Source organism: Jaculus jaculus, chromosome 10 (genome assembly GCF_020740685.1).
Source record: "Jaculus jaculus isolate mJacJac1 chromosome 10, mJacJac1.mat.Y.cur, whole genome shotgun sequence".
NCBI classification, from domain to species: Eukaryota; Metazoa; Chordata; class Mammalia; order Rodentia; family Dipodidae; genus Jaculus; species Jaculus jaculus.
In genome coordinates this window covers 77,815,750-77,817,983 of record NC_059111.1, presented here as the reverse complement: position 1 = coordinate 77,817,983, position 2,234 = coordinate 77,815,750, and the positions used below count along the sequence as shown (strand labels likewise).

The following is a 2,234-nucleotide window of genomic DNA, read 5'->3' as shown; positions in this document are numbered from 1 at the left end:
TAACTGCTAAGCCATCTCTCCAGCCCTCAAGCTGCACTTTTTGCAAACTGTGACTATGACAGTCCTGAACAAGAAGGGTTTCCTGTTTAAGCTACAGTCACTTTTCTGTCTATAAATCATCGCTCCTTCTGTGGCAGATTTTTACAATTCCTCTAATGCATTTAGGACAACTGTGTCAAAGTAGCCTGCAGCTGACAACTTCTTACTCTCTCCTGCTAAGAACTATAGTCTGTTTCTGCTGTTTTTAAAACCACCTGCTACCATATCCACTACTTCTACCACCAGATCCATAACCACCACCCTAGTGACTGTCAGAGCTGCTTCCACCAAAACTGCCCCCGCCTCATGGGACCATAATTTGACTGATGTTGTCCACTATAATTTCCAGTCATTGTAGTTCCTACCTCCACCATAGTTACTACCACTAAAATTTCCTCCTCCATTGTAACCATCATATCCTCCTCTTCCACCACCTTGGTTTCCATATCCTGGTCCTCCACCACCACCATAACCTCCTCTACTACTATATCCAGGTCTACCACCATAATTATCATCACCTCCAAATCCATTGTATCCACCATAATCCCCTTGCTGCTACCACCTCCACCACCATAGCCACCTCTTCCACCAAAGTTTCTACCACAGTCAAAATTACCTCCGCCACCTCCAGAATTTCCACCACAATCCATAAAGTTTCCAAATCTACCTCCACAACCTCTCTGTGACCCAGTCTACTGCATCTCTTGCTTAGAAAGGGCCTTTTTCACTTGTGATATTTCGGGACAACAATTTCATCAACTTATCATGATCATAGAAAGTTAGAAAAGCAAATCCTCTCTTTTTTCCACTCTGCCTGTTTCCCATCACTTCTACGGTTTCAATTTTGCCATCCTTTTCAAAGTAGTCTCTCAAATTATACTCTTCTGTGTCTTCTTTAGTACCACCAACAAAATTTTTCTTCACTATTAAATAGGCACCAGGCTTTACAGAATCCTCTCTAGAAACAGCTCTTTGGTTCCAGTACACACCATCAGCCTTGTGTGGCTGAGCACACATTGCTGCATCTGCCTCTTCAACACACAAGTATGTCACAAAGCCAAAGCCTCTGCAGCACTCTGTTTGGGGATCTCTCATGACCACACGATCTGTGAGTGTGCCCCATTTTTTGCAATGTTCTTTCAAACTATCATCTGTAATTTCAAAGCTCAGACCACCAATAAACAGCTTCCTCGACTGCTCTGGTTCTTTTGGATCATGGTCTTCCATTTTGAGACTGGACTTACCTCTTCCAACTTGAGTTCAGTATGGGCCTTATTTTAATTCTTTATAAGTATAGTTTTGTGTAGATATTTGAATGTATTTATTATGGTGCCATTGGAGTCTGTTAAACATGATGCCTAGTTCTTACAAGCAGTTTATTGTGTATAGGTCAACTTTTTCCTTTCCTACCATGCCTCAATGTACGTGTGTGTGTGTGTGAGAGAGAGAGAGAGAGATGCTTGGATGTGTTCACAGGTGTATGTGGAAGCCAGAGGTCAACACTAGGTATCTCTCCAGTCACTCTCCACCTTATTTTTTTTTTTAATTTTTTTTTGTTCATTTTTTATTTATTTATTTGAGAGCGACAGACATAGAGAGAAAGACAGATAGAGGGAGAGAGAGAATGGGCGCGCCAGGGCTTCCAGCCACTGCAAACGAACTCCAGACGCGTGCGCCCCCTTGTGCATCTGGCTAACGTGGGACCTGGGGAACCGAGCCTTGAACTGGGGTCCTTAGGCTTCACAGGCAAGCGCTTAACCGCTAAGCCATCTCTCCAGCCCTCCACCTTATTTTTTGAGATATAATCACTCATTAAATCTGAAACACATCAATTTGCCTAGACTATCTGGCCAGCAAGCCCCAGAGATCCTCCTGCTTCCACTTCCCTAACAGTGATATTACAGATAAGTGCCATGCTCAGCTTGTTACATGGGTGCTGGGAATCTGAACTCAGGTCCTTATATTTGCACAGGAAGCTTTTCTCCAACTGAGACATCTTCCCGGCCCCCCAAACTAGATATTTATGATAATATATTCTCACTATTCTGGATATTGACTACTCTGTCCCTCAACAAAAAGACTCCTTGTTTTCTTGTTTCATGATTTGGCCAGACTATGTTTATGAAGTCTTTTTTTTTTTCCAAAATATGAAGCCTCATGTGTGACTATCCTGAGATGTAGTCTTGGGCTTACAT

At 42.7% G+C, this 2,234-nt stretch overlaps 1 pseudogene; it reads right to left on the bottom strand.

Annotated features, from left to right (window-relative positions):
• Positions 1 to 244: 244 nt before the first annotated feature.
• Positions 245 to 1,266, bottom strand: LOC101611684 (annotated as a pseudogene).
• Between the last annotated feature and the right edge of the window lie 968 nt (positions 1,267 to 2,234).